Raw genomic sequence first — 17892 nt, forward strand, 5'->3', positions numbered from 1 at the left:
GGACCCAATACAAGGTGGTTGTGCCAGCCTGTAAATCACCAGAGCATCTCAATATTTGTTAAAAACAGTAATACTCATCAAACTTAGTACTCAAAAATCTATTGGATTTTAATCAGATGAGAACAAATGAGGAACACAATGGCTCCCATTCATCTTAAAGACACATTAATTCCGGTTCCTAATACTGGTAAAACTGAGATGAATAGGAACTATGGGCACTACTGGCAAAGTTAACTCTTGAGTACTCATCGTTCTTAGAAACTCAGAATCTAATGCCTGTGCCTTTTCCAAGGATACCCTGTGCCTTGGTGTAATAGAGGCATTAACTTCTTAGCATAAATATGTAAAATTAAGCCCCCATTTTCCTCTAATCTTAAAAACTGTTTTGAGCTGTGCTTCTAACAAATATTCTATAATACTCACCTGACAGGGAGACCCCATGATCAGCCAGGTGGTTTCCTCAGGAAAAGGCTCATCCCCTGCTCTCCCACAGTGACAGCATTTGTATGGGGTTTTTTTCTGCAGCTGGACTTTGATCATTGTAGGACCCTTCCAACTATTCTTATTCTTTTATTCCCGTTCCACCCCATGCCAACAGATAACAAGATATATCCATCACATCACAAAACATTGCAGCTGAACCCAAACACCCAACCCAGACACACCATGTACTCTTCCCTCCAGATACACCCCCTTACTGATTTTATCCCTAGCAGCTTTGGACTTTGGGTCTGCAGCCTGCTCTGAAATACATTTTGGAGGTGGAGGGGTGGTGGAACATTTACAGTTTGGGAGCCTGGTGAAATAAGCTAAAGAGCAACCTGGCAAAAATAATGCTGAGGCTGCTTGGATGATGCCTGTGCAGAAGCACAAGAGGCTCAGGCCAAGGGGTGGGATCCCACCGGGGTGGGATCCCAGAACAGTTTGGGTTGGAAGGGACCTTAAAGACCATCCAGTTCTAACACCTTGCCCTGGGTGGGGACACCTTCCACTAGACCAGGTTGCTCAAAGCCTCATCCAGCCTGGCCTTGAAGACAGCCAGGGATGGGGCACCCTGGGATCTCACCCTGGATCCCACCCAGCTCTACCAGTCTGCACCCGGCTTACACACAAGTGTGCCGCAGTCTGAGGAATCATTTCCAAAGCTGCTGAATTTCCCTTTGCTCAAAGGAAGCCATACTGTGGACCGTAAACCAGTAGTTGGTATTTATGATATCTATGTTGCTTATCAACTTTCTGAACTCTGTAAGAAATATGAGAAACACATGTGAGAGTTCCTTGTGAATATACAATGAAATTGTTCCATTCAGGGTAGCTGAGCTGCTTATCAAATAAATGAATAAAACAAAGTATTCTTTCTTAACATGGAACTTAAATAAACATCAGCTTCATATTCTTGTGAGAATCCTATTATACAGCGTCCTTCATTGATTCATGTATTAATATCATTTTGTACTAAGCTAGTACATAATTGATGATATGGAAGTGTTTTCATCTAACAACTCCTTCACTGCATAATATAACCCACTCATCATATTTTCAGCTCAAAATTCAGAAAGTTCATGGATGCATTATACACTGGAATGAACAAATTAACTATATAAAAGTACAGTATATCATGTGCAAATTGCATGCAAACCAAAGTAAATACACAGTGCTAAATGCTGACTTTGATATAGCCCAGGCTGAAAGGCATAAATCAGCTAATAGAAAAAAAAATAATAATATTAAGAGCTCAGTAGAATGGAAAAAATCCCCTGCAGAAAACAAAATCCCGATGTAGTGATTTGGGTGTAACATGTAGCCTACATGGCTGTGATTAGCACATACATCAGCCATTCAGGGACAAGACTCTCCCCCAGAAAAAGAGTCCTGTCTCACAGTTACCACTCACTCTAAACAGAAGCAGCAGGTGAAATCCCCGAAGGAATTTATTTTTCTTTTGGTTTCAGGGGGTTTTGTTTGAGGTTTTTATTATTATTATTATTTATTTTGCCTGCAATTGCATAACAAGATTCAGCAATACTTCAATATTTAATATGGTGAGATTACAAAAGGCTCAGGAGCCTGCTCTATTTTATAAAATCTATTTAAAACTAAGCTCAGAAAGACAGACGAGGCAACCTTCTTCCTGCCAAACAGCATAGCAGGGCAACGATGACGCAGACCCTACTCACAGCCCTGTGAGTCTAGTGATTCCTTGTGTTGACTTACAAGGTTTTCATCCCACAGAGCTCATTTTACAGACGCTCAGGCAAAACCATTAATATTGGATGGATCTTACAAATATGTTCACCGATGGAAAAAAATGATGGCTTGCAGGAGGATCACGCAGGCAAGTGCAGTCTTAGACAAACACAGCTCCTTTCTGGGCTGCTGCTGTAGCACCAGGTATCTGCCCAGCCCAGCAACGGGACTGTGCGAGATGCTACTACCCATCACAGCCTTGTGCCAGCAGAGAATTGGCTCCAAGCTTTCAGATGCTGTTCAATTACCTGTTATCTTCACCATGCTGTTACGCAGCTAAATAGCTCTAAGCTTTAATTGTGTTCGGGGAAAGTAAGTCAGGAAACACATTTTTTTAAAGATAGCGACTAGCTGTGACCATTCCACAAAACTCCCGATTTCTGCTTCATCACACATCAATGTTCCTTGAATGCCAAAGTGTTGTAGCAGTGTTACACCATGAAGTCAGAGCTATTGATATTACAAATGTACACTTTGCCCACAAGATTGTTTTTACCTTGAGTCAGTCTTTGCTTCTGTTACCTATTCTGGCTCTGATCCTCAAGGTTATGTCACTGCCCGACACCAACTGCTCCAAGGATGCTGTCTGTGAGACTCAGAGCCTTTCTTCTTCTCTGGGAAGGGCTTCATTACTTCTTCTACAATCACTAGCATACAGCCAAGGAGGTCAACTCATCAATGCTTATCAATATCTAAAGGGAGGGTGTCAGGAGGATGGGGCCAGGCTCTTCTCAGTGGTGTCCAGTGACAGGACGAGGGACAGTGGCCATAAACTGGAGAACAGAAGGTTCAACCTGACCATGAGGAAACCCTTCTTCCCTGGGAGGGTGACAGAGCCCTGATCAGGCTGCCCAGAGAGGGGGTTGAGTCTCCTTCCCAAAGCTGCCTGGACTTGTTCCTGCGTGATCTACTCTAGGGGATCCTACTCTGGCAGGGGGGTTGGACTAGGTGATCTCTAGAGGTCCCTTCCAAACCCCACCACTCTGTGAACCTGCTTCATAAGACACTACATAGAATTCATCCCCTCTCACCTTCCATTGCACCATCATACACTTCCCTATCCACTAATAACGTCCATCCTGTACTCAGAAAAGTGATTATTAAATATTCATGTCTCAGGGATAGACACTTTATCCACAGATCTGCCCACACGTACCATCAAGTACAGTAGTTCCACTCATCTCCTTCATTCTTTCTCCCTTGTAATTTAGAGCAGACTCAAAATATGAGTTAATGCACCTTTTTTCATCACCTTCTCCCCAGCTTGAAAATTTATTATGTATTCCAGCTAGCCTGATGAGGGTCAGATGCATATGGGACGCTTCAGTTTCCTAGGCTGCATTTCATTTCGAGTAAGGCACAGGTCTTAGATGTCTTGAATAGAGTGTAGCTGACAGTGAGAAAAGTCACATGGGCCTGAATAATACAAGGTAAGAGTCCAAATAGTGCCCTCTTTCCTATTATTCATAGATGTTCCTACACCTACATTCACTGAACTGCAAATACTGAAAATGCACCCGGTGTTCATTTGGCTTTTTTCTTACAGTGCTTTAGCTTTGGTTGTATTTGTAACAACAAACTATGGCAATGGGAGATTCTTTTGTCATCTGACTTGATCAAAGTCACAAAGATCTTTTAAACAAGGGGAATAGCTAGTTTTTCTGCCTGTCCTTTTTGTTAAGCAGACTACTAACAGAAAACACTTTTTTTTCCAGAAACAATCCTCTCCTTTTGCCTAACTAGCATTCCATACATTAATTTACCCGTGAATGCTTTACATGTTACCAGGAAGTATTGCAAATACTTTCCGTATGTTGAACCATTAAAAATACATTGCTATTGAATCTCCTCTTTCTTCCCCCTCCACCCCAATACTGATGCATCACTTCTCTACTGTTAGAAATGGTCCTCAATACTCCGGGTTACCTTCCAGCACCCTTGGGCAAGTGATAAGCCACTCTACATGACCCTTTAACCCCCTCCCCTCAAAATGACCTGTCACTTCCCGACCCCCTGGTTCCTCTGGGCAGTAAACAAGGCTTGCTCCAGGAGCAGTGTGATCCATTATTAATCCTGCATCACTGTGTCTGGGACTTTCAGTCCAAGGCAGAAATAAAAAGACTGCAGAGCAGGCAGACTAGGACTGCAATCAGAGCAGGGCTTGTAATTTAATAGAGCTACCTGGAGTAGTGCTGTAATCCCAAACAGCCTTCACAGGTTGTTTGGAGAGAGATTCCCTAAATCCTCACATCAGCTACAAATATATTGTTGCATTACTACGATGGATTTAAATGCTTTTGAAGTCAATAGAGAAATTCTTATGGATTTTTTACAGGCTCATGTGTTTTATATATATACACACACACATATAAGTACATATATAAATCTCCCAAGGGGTTTAATCGGGTTTGAGAGTCCCTGAAGAACTCATGACTGAGACCCTAAGGAAAGGCACAAGCTGAAAGCTCTCTGTAGGATTTTGTTATAACGTCTTTTGAACAGAGTTTTTATTCCATTAACCACCATTTTTCTTTTCTTCTCGTTTTTGGCAAGGCGAGAGTTGGCTCTATTCCTTAATGTAGACATCACCATCTCAGAGCACGTTCCCAGGGAGGCCAATTTAAAGACTGACAAGAAAAATCACCCATTCTATTTGGACAGAGAGTAAATGATATTTTTCCAGCTGGAAAAAAAAAAAAAAAAAAAAAAAGGGGTGTGGGGGGGTGGGAGAAGTAAATCCTGCTGTGTAATCCTAATCAGGTTTGCTGGAAAAATCAGGGAAAGCTTGATGTTTTGCCAACCTGAGGATCACAATTATGGGAAAAGCTTACTGAGCTTTATTGGCTTGTACCGTTGCATTAATTTTCCCAGAATTCTGTTTTTCCCTCGGTGCAGAAGCACACCCTGACCAAGGCCAGGTGGATGTTTATAGTGACCTGCCCACATCCACCCACACCCTCACTGCTGCCAGTGCCATTGAAGCTGGGTCACGCATTCATTTTTCAGTCACATTTTTACCTTGCCCATCTTGCGCCCTTTCCACCTCCTTTCTCGCAGCCTCCCATTACCACAGTCACCTCTTCTTCCACCTTGAGCAATGTGCCTCCTCCTGCTTTTTCTCAGCTCCTGAAAGGGCTGAGGGATGATGCTGGATCAGTGCATCCCCAGCACTGCTAATAGCTTTGAGCAGGTGGGTTCGGAGGTAACAACAGCAACAGTCAAAAACACCATCAAGCAAGATGGGATAAGAGACCAAAACCTGTATCTGCTGGAGGGCTTGACAGAAAACAGCTCCAAGAAGACAAAGGGAAACAAGGTGAGAGACAAGTTAAAAATAAATACAGGTATCCTTTGGAAGGCACAGATCAGATCAAAAGCTTCTGACATTTTAACTTAACTGATGGCTGTGAAAGCACTTACAAATCAGAGAACAACTTGCTGCTATGGGAGGGGAAAGTGCTTCGGTGAGGAAAAATCTTTTTTTTCTCCAGAAAAAAAGAAGATATTTATATATATTTTTGTCTCATACTGATTTGGGAATGGGTGTCATGGTTTAACCCTATCTGGCAACTAAGCACCACACAGCCCCTCACTCACTTTCCCTTGGTGGGATGAGGAAGAAAATTGCAAGGGTAAAAGTGAGAAAACTTGTTTAATAAGTAAAGCAAAAGCTGCACACGCAAGCAAAGCAAAGCAAGGAATTCACTCACCAGTTCCCATGGGCAGCCAGGTGTTCAGCCAACCCCAGGAAAGCAGGGCTCCACCACATGTAATGGGGACTCCTAGGCAATTTGTCTTCCTAGACAAATGCCATCATTCCAAATATCCTTTCCTCCTTCTTCTCCATCTTTATATGCTGAGCAGATGCCATATGGTCTGGAATATCTCTATGCTCTTTTCTTTCAAAGCAGGAGGGGAAAACAAACAAAATCCAAACCCCAACACCACAGAAACCGCAAATGTAGACCAAGAATGAAAGGCAAAGTGAGGTGCATATAGTGGATGAGTAAAGCATGGGTAAGGAGTAAGAAGCCTCGAGCTTCTTTAAATGTCTTTCTATTGCTAATTAAAACACCATGCAGAATTTCCCATGGGAGGAATGATGGAAATTGAGTGTTGTGGCCCAAGCCTGAGAGAGAGGTGAGATGCAACTGCTTCTTTCCAAGATGAAATTCTCTCCCACACTTCTTTCCCCTGTCCTGTCTCACCCAGCTTTGCTGCACACACACCCACCCCCCACACACTGTTGCCCATCCTGGAGCCAAAAGCCAAGCAAGCCAAGCAGAGGACTTTTCCGTACTCCTGCACTTCACCAGGAAGGGATGTAAGAGCGTGAAGTCAGTTAACTCAGGATAAGGCCATCTGGGGACACACAGTGTGGGTGATTTTCTCCTCTCCATGGTAAATTTACCTTGGATGTCCTGAAGCTCAGTTTGGGTGACAATTAAGTGCCTACCAGTGGCCTCGGGGCAATTTGTCCCAGGGGTATACCGCACGCTGGGTCTCAGAAGCAAAGCTGCAGAGCAGAGAGCACTTTTGCAGCCCTCTCCCTGTCCCCAACACACTGACCCAGCACAGAGCCCTCCTGCCACAGCCCCTCTCCCAGCCTGCCTTCACAGCCCTGCTCACCGCCCGGCTGCAATGCGAAAATCAAAATCCTCCGCACTTGCTGGAATAATCTTGTGTCATGTTCACAGAGATCAGGCAGGATTTATTTCTAGATGAAACTCAGCTGATAATATAAAGCAAGTTATTAATCCACTCAGGCCAGCCATCTAACACCCAAAGCCTGTTACTCTTGCTGGCTGGAAGGAGGTATTTGATTGAATCAAGAGGGATTTGTTTAGCTCTGTCTTCTTGTTTAAGTTAGAAGCTGCTTAAAATTTGTAGCTGGGGTTCGTGCCCCCGCATCCACCTCCTGACTGTTGGCTCTTCACTACCGGTGACCGAATCCGTGAACTGAGGCTTTGCAGTAAAAACAGGAACAAAAGTCAGGATTCATATTCTCTGTGCTACATTTTCCTTTAGTATCAAGATGCCAGGACTAGAAACAAGACCAAGTCTGATCATTCATAGCATTTTTTTGTCTTGAATATTCATTAAATATTTCTTCCTTTCAGACTATGAACTCTGCTTCCCCTGCTTCTCCTCTGGTTAGGGCCCACCAGATCTCCGTCTTCCCCTCTCCCATCGTAAGACTCAAGCTGATACCCCAGTACCTCTCTCTATTGCCCCATCTTTTGGCCTCCCCCCACCAGAACCTTGTTCCCAGCCATGGCACATCCCCACACTCCTGACACAGGATGGACAAGATGCAAGGCAACACCCTTCACCTTTTACTGCTCTTCCTGGTTATGGAAAAGCTGGAAAAATTGGGGTGTACATGATGCTTTGAAGATTGGAGGAGTTTTGAGCAGTTGTGTTTACATACCTCTGTGCTGGAAAACTCCGATTTCTCCACAGCAGTGCTTTAGATCTGTCAAAACTCTGTGTTTAGCTGCTGGTTTAACCACAGGGACTGGATTTTCTCTCTTTTTCTGTCAGCGGGTTTGATGAGAGAACTGGTATCAAGAGGATCAGCCAGAGAGTGATGATAATGCTGTTAGCCTGCGAGTCAAAGCCCACTGCCTTCACTGCAAGCCTTTCCATAGGCTTCAGCGGGGCTCGATCCGCCCTACGCATTGCCACAGGACAGGGCAGGCTTCGCTTTGAAACATCTTCAGAGTTGGACACCAGAATTTCCAACGGCCACGATGTGGGGTCTGGTCACTGAAGTCTGCAAATAGGCAGGGGAAGAAGGGGGAAGAAAAGAAGATTACCACCACCACTTCCTTAAATGCCTTTCTCACTGTTTCCCCCATTGTATTTCTTCTCCAAGCATTCCCTAACATCCCTAAAGGATCTGAAAAGAAAAAGGTATTGACTCATTTTTAACGGAGGGATGTAAACACAAAAGAACTTGTACAAATAAACAAATAAAAATGAGAGAAGTGAAGGAAATAAACGCAAAAAAAAGAAAAAAATTATTAAATGTTTTGAGAGGTTGACAGAAAAGCATTAGTTTAACTCCTCTTTCCCGTAGTCTGAAATCAGCTAAATGCAAGTATCGCAATTCCCCACGTCGCTATTTATTGCATTATGCAGAAACTCTGCTATCTGGGGGGATGAGCAGACCTTGCCGTGCTGTGACAAGCTGCCAAAGTTTCTGCACGCTCCCGAGCAGCCACAGTAAACGAGGACAGCCCCCACGTGCCCCTAACGAAGCGCGCGCGGTGCCCGCAATCTGCCTCCCGCGTCACCCGCGACGGGCGCCCCAGGAATAAACCAACACGTGGAAACGCCTGGCAGCGGGAGCAGCACTGGGTCTTCAGCAACGGGAGTTCGTGGGCTTCGACACCTCGTAACAGTCATCGGTGATGCTTTAAATTAGAGATTAATTGAGCAGTCACAGGCCTGAGCCTCTGACCATCAGAGGGCTTAAACATCCTCCTTAAGATGCCGTTTGACACCATGAATTTTGGGGGGAGGGGTGGCAAGACCATAGCCTCTCATTTAGGCTTTCTGCCTCCTTACGCACTAAAAGCTGGAAGCTAATTACCTGCTTTCACAAAATGGAAGAGGGATAAGGGAAGGTGTGACAGACAGGTGGCTGTCACGGGGGATTGTCTCTTCACGTAAATGCCGGAATCCATTCACAGGCTCCAGAAAAATCTTGTCCCCGAGAAAATATATGCCAGATGCAAAGCGCGTGATACGCTCCTCTGCGGCGGCTTCCCCTTCGCAGCCCCCAGTTAATTATAACTTTGAGGAATAGCAGCCTGTAATCACGTACGTGGAAACTCATTTCTCTTTAAATGAAACCTGGCTAACGGTTGCTTTTTACTGGAACAATTTTCAAATAAACAAGCTCTGAAACTTAAAAGGAATCTTAAACTCCGTTAAATAATACAGTTCCTTCACAGGAATTTCTCCTGGGAAGGGATGTCTTCTATTCAAGTGCCATGTTATGACAAGCATGACAGACTTGATAGCGATCTGTTCCAACTCATGACATTGCTTAAATTAGGTTAGATAGAATCTGTACAGGCTCTCTAAAGAAAGCTCCTCTGGGTGAAAGCACTATTATTTTTGTTAATGGCTGTGAATTATGATTTTCTTCTCCTAGGAGTCATAAACTATGTTGCTACACAGTAGTACATCATGTAATATATGTAATACATGATTCCTTAGTAGGGGAGGAAACTATTACATTTGCATACATTAGAGCCAGAGTTGTAATCAGAACGTGTTTTCCCACTTCCTTCATTGAATATTTATGGATTTCTTTCCCACTTCTCCTTCTGCTGCACATGTCTCCTGCTTGACCTGGTGTCTTGCTCTATCTTATTCAAACTTCGGAAGGGTGCATGTTTATGGCACGTTCCTATTGCTTTGCAAACACCAAGCGACTGGCTTTCTTTCAGATTGCTTTCTAAGCCTCACACGCGCTGCCATGCATGTGCAGCCACAGCCTCCGCCACGTGAAGAGACAGATGGAGGCAGGAAGCAACTTAACTCCATCGCTGTGGGCTTCCGAGCACATCAGGGCATGAGGCAGCAGCTGATGACACCAAGGACACTTGCAGGTAAACAAGGGGATTTTAAGGTTGTAGCAACACCTGAGCAAGCTCAGAAATGCCACAGCCAGCAAGTGACACTTCATACCTTCAAGGGCTGCCAGAGCAGGGCTGTGAGAGAGGACAAACCAGCTCATCCTCCTATTTCAGCCCTCTCACAGCACAACAGCTCAGCACCAGCCATTAGTAGCAGGGTGGACTGGCACAGAGTGATGCGTTCAGCGCTGTGCCACTGTTTCCAGTGCATTCCATAGAGTTGTTTGAGGGCTGAGATCTTCAAAGGTGCTCTTGGGCTCCTAAGTCACTAAGGTTTTACTCAGGAATCCTGCTCAGCAGTCCACTGGGCAAACTCACACTTGTATTCTTCCACCTTTGCTAATTCATGTCTGGAATTTAAAAAGGACCCACGCAAGTGCGAACCCAGATCATTAGAAGATAGATGCAAGGGTTTGTTCTGAGCTTATGTGAACACACCTACTTCCCCGTCAGTAAAAAGCAAGCTGAGAGAAGGCTCACACCCATTTGTAATTTGCAAAGAGGAGCTGAAGGCCATCTGCACGACTTGGACAGAGAAGCAGCAAGGACACTGGTTTTGATGCCACATGTGGTCCCAGAAACAAAGCAACAAAACTGGAATATTCTCAGAGGATCAGAAGGCAATATACCACCAGGAAACATTAACACTCGGGACTTGGGAAGAAATTCCTTCTGAATGCTATAAAGCAACACAAAGTACACAAAGTCCTAAGAAACGCTCTTGGATCTCAAGTACACAAACCTACCCCTGGCCCGTTTTACCAACTACAGCATCTGCAACCCACGTAACAGCACATCTCCAGTCCCCACTCTAGATAACATTTGTACAAGTGTCTGGGGTTAAGACAGAAGGAGAGATCAGGTGAGACATCACCCACCGGTTCCTGCAGCCTTGCTGAAGAACTCGGACACTGGCAAAAGCAACTGATTATGGATCAGCTCCTCAGCACACAACTGCTGATCAAAACAGAGCAGACCTTCTCCATGTCCATCACCCTGGCAAAGGCTCAGCCAGGTTAAGAGGAGGTTTCACATCCGCATGTCAAAGGCTTACAGTAATAACAGGCTGCACGTTCAGAACTGAGTTATTGTTGGTGAAGGGAGGTTAGAGAGAAACCAAGAGCATTTCTTACTGACTCAAACCAATTTAAGCTCAGGTTCCCGGAGTGACAAGTTGTTATTTGTTAGCCAAGAGATCATTCAAGGCAAACTTCAACCTTGCAGACAGCCTACGGCAGCACAGCACGCAGCGATGGGCAGAGGCTCCTGTCTGTGGATGGCGGGAGCTGAGAGCACTGCACAGTTGCAGGCCACTGACCCCGAAGGGACACATAAAGATCTCTGTTTTGCCATATAGAAATATTCTCTATCTCAGAGAAGATTTATTGCTGGGCTGCCAGGGAAGAGGTGCCTTTGCTGCTCTTCATTAGAGAGAGGGTGGTTACAGCAGAGGAGGGGAGGGCATTACACAGTACTCCAAGGGTTTTAATATATGACTGAAGATGTACTTAGAGCTAAAATGCGTTTAGGTGCCTAAAAATGCAGTGAAGCACAGGTCCCTGAGGAAGGAAGCTTCTCCTGGGCAGAGCTCAGCAGAATTTCCCAGTCAAGGGAAATGTAACGACAGGAGCACCGCACCTCTCTGCTTCGCTGCTCTCTGCATCTTCAAAATGCAAAGATGCCTTTGCAGAACTGAGTTAAAGAGCAGCTATGAAACTAAAAGGTGGGGCTGGGGGTGTTTAAATGGGATATTGCAACTTCTGAGCCATCAGGACAGGCACAAAGCAAACAGTATCCGCTGGTTTTACTTTAGACAGTTGAATTTGTGACAAATTCACATTTAAAAAAAATAACATGTAAAAAGCATCTTGAAATAACTTTGGCCTCTCTCTTTCTGCATGAAACACCAGCCACAGTTACTTAATAATTACGTTATAGTCATTTGCCATCCTGGGATGGACAGACACCGTCACTCTGCTCCTGTATTCAGCCTTGAAAGATCATTAATGTAAAGTAAACAAGTAAGGAACACACTTTAAACCACTATTCAAACTCACGGTCCCTAAAGGAGGTGTCACATACAGTTGTGCAGACATGTCTCGAGTATCCACCCAGTTGACCACAATTGCAACCTGTGGGGAAGTTGGTAATTGTACTTTATCACAATTTTTTTGCTTTTGATAAACAGCAGACTTCAGCTTGCAGTGTTGTTCATCTAGCAACTTTATGAAAACAACACTTCCTTTCAAAAAGAACTAGATATTTATTGCTGATAAGTGTTATTTGATCATTTTCACTAAATTAAATTGAAGTTCATACTGCATGAAAATGCTCTATAAAATTACAATTTAAGCAAAAATTACATGAATCATAGACAAACTGACACCACTTAAAAACACTGCATGGGTATTATTTAACCATGATATATGCAAATCAAATGCAAATTAAATAGTGGTGGGTGTGGTGTGTATGCAAATTTCAAACCCTACCCAGTCCCAATTTCCCCTTCATGAACTGCCTACAGCTATAACTCTCAGAATTTATGAGATGCTCAGCTTCTAATACAATCCTTGTCATTGTAATGAAGCAAAAATAATGGAAAATGATACAAAGTTAACCTACTGCCATAGTCTCCAACCCTTTTCAGGGGTTTGGCCAGACAAAGAAGTGCTCTCTCGAGGATGGACAGGCAAGGCATAGCATGGAAGGTGTTGGTATGTGTGAAAAACACAGTATACAGAGGGTACCTGAAGCTTTCTGTGCTACCCAGCACAGAGCTGAGACACTGAGGGCTGGGGCTCATCCACAGTAGAGAGCACAAACTAACAGCTGCCCCACTGCTCCTTCCAGCAGCTCATGGGTACAACAGATCAATAAAAACCTCTCTGCAGCTGCTGTACACCTCGTACCTGCTGCTCCAACCTACATCTCTCTCATTTCCATCAGATGTAGCCCACTTTTCTGCAGCAAAAAATCACTTTCGTCAGCATCTCCCCATGGTTTCAGTGCAATCTGTCTCTTTGTTTTCCATCAATAATGTGAAATGACAAATTCCATGAAGAACTCTATCACACCTCTACCTAGAGGGGATATTTTTATGTTGCTAAGGCCTAAATGCCTGGATTTAATTTTTATAAAAACAGAGCCCAGAGTTTTGGACAAAAGGTATCCCCCATTTCAAACCAAATTAACATCTTGGGGAATCTTCACACCTAAGGTGTGACCTGGCTGTAGAAATGACACGTGCGTGGGGCACACATTATGCAGGGGTCAGTATTTTTCTGGAGGAGAGACAGTGACCACCCTCCTGGCCGACCTACCTGTCACCCTTACAGGACATACACCACTGAAAGAGCAGTGCCCAGAGCTCGGGCTGAGCCGTGTAGACAGGTGCACTTCAAACCCAAGCGCCTCCAACACTCGTCCCAGAGGGAAATTTTCCACATGCTAAACTTACCAAGCATTACGAGCATTCTCCTCCATCTTCTGACACTGGAAGGCCTTCTGTTGTTGATTTCCTTTGAATTTTCCTTTTGAATCATTTATCTGAGCGCTCACCCAACGGCTGTGGGGACTTCCACCCTGTGACAGCCGCCCCATGTTTTCCTTGAGAATTTGCAAAGAGCCTTCCAGCGGCTTCATTTCCCACCAGGGAACCTAGACAGCAGATTTAGTTGCAAGAGACTTGGTGACAGAGGAGCTGTCTCCCTGACCAGGAAGACTCAGAGGAGTTGTTCCTCCATCCTCCCATGAAGGGGTTTCCCTCACAGTTTCAAAAGCAATAGGATAAAGCAGCCCCAGCATCTCTCCTTCACTTTCCTCCTTCCTATCTCCCATAATACAAAAGGAATTTGTCTATTTTTCACGCCTGTATTAGACTCACTGCACTTCTCATCAGACCCTTTCTCTGAGGACATACCTATAGACATACCTTTTGTTTGAAAACAGTTCCCCGTCACCACCCACAGCAAATCTGAAGAGTCAATGCTAATATTTACTGAGTAGGAGAAGGGAGGCACCATCCAGCCCCACTGGGCACAAACACAAGACTCACTTCACCGACAGCCTTCGGAGCTCAGCCTCCCCCACAGAGAGCAAAGCCGACTCCAGAAGGAGCAGCCAGAGAGGAAGAGCAGAAATGGAGGTTTTCCTAACCCCACTGATGGAGAACTTGGAGGAAGGATGGACCTAAACACACAAGGCTGCTCAGTAAGTCTGGTTCAGAGGAACACCAGGACTCATGGCTGTAGCCCACCACTCACAGCTATGGTAACTGAGTGTGTTTGCCAACTGTGACTACATTTCCTATTTTTATTAGATATTCACTAGCCGTGAGGCCTGCCATAGCCATGTAGAAGGGATGTTTACTATGTAAAACAGAGACAGGCCTCAACAGAGGATTAAATAATCTATTTTGGCTCTGAGTAAGCAGCTCCATTAGGCACAAAGGAGAGCTTGCTTTTTATTTCACACTCAGTGAAGGCAAATCTTGTGTTTCTGGAGACTGGAGAAAGCTGCCTTTTCCTCTGTGAACTCCTTTTGGAGATAGCACAGTTCCTCTGAGTCCAGAGTAGTCCGGAAATCTCTGCACCAGAAAAAGGTGTATGAAGAGGAAATCAAGGAAAACCGAAACTCACAGCACAATGTGCACCAAGCCGAATCCACTGCAAATAGAACATCCTCATTTGTGACTCCAGACCTCGGAGTAACACAATCAAAAGCAGTGTCTGATAGTGCAGCATTTGTGACTTGTTCTGTTCCCAGCTAATTATCCCTTCCTTAGGTGAATGGAAAAGAGTTTAATTTGTTTTTGCAAAGCTCATTCCATCAAATTAGTCAGAAAGGCACACTGCGCTTTCACTGCCGGTAAAACCTGCACCTAGGAACTACTGAGCAGAGTAAAGCCATCGCTCAGTGTTACATTTTCTATTTGACAAACTCAACCAGTTCCTCCAATGGGGTTGAGGAACAAAATGTGCAGTAAAACGCCCAGCGTATACCACCTTCATCTGGCACACGGATCAGGAACACACTTGGCTTCCTCCCACCCGCCCTCAGATCCAAAGGATGGTGCTGAGCTTTCAACATACCCACTCCTTTTTCCATACGGATAGCACAAAACAACCCAAAAAAACACTGCATCTTCTCCTCTCCCCCCTCTCCCTCTGCCTGCAGGAGCATGGGATTTCCCAGCACTGATGGTGACAGCTCACCAAGATTGCTGTCACATGGGATGTTATCCTCCCCTTTCCAACATTCCATAACGTATGCTCACTCATACTAGAGACCATATAGCTCTGGAAGTCACACAGCTTCACAAGGATAGAGAGAGCACGCAGCTTTGGATTAGCAGGGCTATCCACCATTTACGAGTCTTAGCCTATTCTTAGCCTTGGAAGGTAGGAAGGAGGAACGGCTCCTACCCAAGGAGTGGTCTCCGTGGAGTATTAGCAGCCCAGCACTTTGGGAGCTCTCGTTAGCAGTCAGCACTTATTTTATCGGCTGCTGTTAGGCTGCGCCTGTGCTTTGGTCTCATGAGTCTGTCAATGTAATCATCCACCTGACGTCTCCTCAGTCTGCTGTATGCTTTATGGCCTTATTCCTCCATAACGTCACTGTATACCTTCACTTCACGGGGGCTGACCTTCAGAGGCAAAAGCTACCGTTAGATAACTGTTATCCATAAATCCAGCTCAGTCTCTGTGTCCCATTGATCCTTCTCCATATTGAGCTGAACCCAAGTCCTGTTCAAACTCATGGGAAACCTCTGGCCCCAGATGTATTTCTCTTTATCCTGTCTTCGTGCTTCTCTGACCAAGTAAGCTGTAGTGTTACTAAGCTATTTTTTTTTATAAAAACAATACTTTCCTTTTTGGAAATTTAAAGAAGTGAATTACAGAATTACAGCAGACAGACCCACAGGGGGACTGGAAACAGTTACCCAGTCTATTCCCCCAGTCCCAACAGAGGACCATAACTAATCATGAAAAATCTTGTTAAAGCTATTCTGAGAATTTCCAGGAGTGAATCTTGCTGCACTTGTATTTAGACATGATTTTTTAAATTATTTGCAAGGCTTCGTCTTTGCAGAGTTTTTTATATAAATTCTAGCTCCACGGAGTGAATCAAATTAAAGATCATTATTACTGGGGGGGTGTTGGGGGACGGTGTTTGCATTAAGCCAGTGTGTAAAATACACAAGGCAATGTCAAAACAAATTGGGAGTCTCTTTGTCTGCACTTTCCAGTCTGAAAAGATTCCAAACTATACAATGCAAAACACACACGAAGTTGGAAAGTATCCTATGGGGAGAAATAATGAATAAAACAATTTGATGCCTTTCCAAACTGACAAAACAAAGAAACATTCTGAGCAGCCATTCTCAGGGATAAAAATCATTCAGCTTTTCATTATATGTGTTAATTTATGCTTTACATATTTTAAAAACCAGTACATTTGTGACTTGAAAACCTGCTATTACATCTCACTATGAGTGTCACTCATACAATACACAGAGAAGCACTGGTAGATCCAAGCACCAAGGATGGTGCATTTGCAATTACTACCAGCACTTGCTAGTTTAGCATGGGATGGTTCTTCGCTGAATGATATTTTTTCCTAACCACAGATGGCCATCTCCTTCCCAACCACAGCCCTGGCCTCAGTGACATCAGTGGAGGAAGGTCTCAAGGTATTTGGCTCGGTCACCTTACAAGAAGGTCCAACCCTTTGAAGTAGATTTTAGTTCATTAACCCCACTGCACCCAGCTAATGAACAAATGCAAATCTCCTTATACAGAGTCCAGTAGAGCAGAGACAAGCCAGCCCCTCCAGAGCTGGAGGGATCTGGAAACCATCAGGATGAAGTTACTGGAATACCATTGCCCTAAACCTTCTCAGTTCGCAAAAAGTATTTTCTTCCAACTGAGCCATATGTTGAATCCGTTCTGAAGCCAGTTGCTCATTCTGCAACACCATTAAACAAAAGAGAAAGGGAGAAAAATGCCTAATGCTCTAGCAGCTGATCATCTGCAAGATCAGATGCCAATAAACCCAGTCAGACTAGACAGGACTTCAGCTGGGTGGTTGTAATTAGTCATGATTGCATCACTGAGACATGATTCAGTGATGGTATTGACTCTTGAAAAGATCACTCTTTTCACCTTTGCTCCTTCACATCAAAAAGTCTTAATTCACATTCCAGGACATATTTTAGTATGTACCAGACAAATGAAGAGGAGATATTAGCTGTTTTTCAGTTTCAGATGCAGAAAGCATCCTGCATTGAATAAGCAGAATTAAAAAATAAAAATTAAAATTTTTAAAAAAACAACAGACAACAAGGTAGAAAATAAGATGCTCTACAGCACATTCTCCTCCAAACAGTCTCCTCCCTCAAATAAATTACAGAGTAGCTGTCCACCACCACATGGGAACTTCATATAGAGACATTCAGCTGTAGGAAAATGCATAAATTCATTCCTATTTTGAAAACCGTGTTATCATCTGGATTTTCTTATGAGGCAGACATATTTTGCATCGTATTTTCAACACAAAATCAGAAATCTCGTATTCTGGAAGCACTACAAATGTAGCATATGATTGGAATAATTACCAACTAATGCGAACAGAGATCAGAGGTTACACTACACACCAGCACGGCTGAGAACAGCTGAAAAGTAGTTTGCCTTGCAAAGAAGCCTCAACGTGTCCTAAGCAAACAAACCAGCCAGAGAAATTCGTTACGTATTTTCTACCATTGTCTTGGCAGTCTCACCCCATCTATTCCCTTTATACCTACCCAGAAGGTCACCCCATGAATCTGTAAGCCAGCAAAATAAATAGTCATGGAGAAGTGTCAGCTTATTAATCATGTACATGACTCTTCCTGGAAAAGAAATTTTCACCTACAAGCAAACTGATGTTTATGTTTCTCTGCTCCAGCTATGTTCAGCCCATCACACATGCCAGATCACTACAAGTTATGAAAAAA

The sequence above is a fragment of the Eurypyga helias genome, unplaced genomic scaffold (assembly GCF_000690775.1).
Source record: "Eurypyga helias isolate BGI_N326 unplaced genomic scaffold, ASM69077v1 scaffold3668, whole genome shotgun sequence".
Lineage (NCBI taxonomy): Eukaryota > Metazoa > Chordata > Aves > Eurypygiformes > Eurypygidae > Eurypyga > Eurypyga helias.